This window comes from Bison bison, unplaced genomic scaffold (assembly GCF_000754665.1).
Source record: "Bison bison bison isolate TAMUID 2011002044 unplaced genomic scaffold, Bison_UMD1.0 scf7180017864461, whole genome shotgun sequence".
Classification (NCBI taxonomy): Eukaryota; Metazoa; Chordata; class Mammalia; order Artiodactyla; family Bovidae; genus Bison; species Bison bison.
Window position 1 is genome coordinate 17,721,215 of NW_011495023.1, and position 397 is coordinate 17,721,611.

The 397-nt window shown below is 50.1% G+C and overlaps 1 protein-coding gene across 2 annotated transcripts in view; it reads right to left on the reverse strand.

Moving 5' to 3' along the window:
- The window catches only part of MTPAP (mitochondrial poly(A) polymerase), a 30,560-nt gene that overhangs the window by 29,787 nt on the left and 376 nt on the right, over window positions 1-397 (reverse strand). The window lies entirely within an intron of this gene.

The window sequence follows — 397 nt, forward strand, 5'->3', positions numbered from 1 at the left end:
CCTCCCTGTCCATCACCAACTCCCGGAGTTCACTCAGACTCACGTCCATCGAGTCAGTGATGCCATCCAGCCATCTCATCCTCTGTCATCCCCTTCTCCTCCTGCCCCCAATCCCTCCCAGCATCAGAGTATTTTCCAATGAGTTAGCTCTTCCCATGAGGTGGCCAAAGTACTGGAGTTTCAGCTTTAGCATTATTCCTTCCAAAGAAATCCCAGGGCTGATCTCCTTCAGAATGGACTGGCTGGATCTCCTTGCAGTCCAAGGGACTCTCAAGAGTCTTCTCCAACACCACAGTTCAAAAGCATCAATTCTTCGGCACTCAGCCTTCTTCCCAGTCCAACTCTCACATCCATACATGACCACAGGAAAAACCATAGCCTTGACTAGACAGACCTT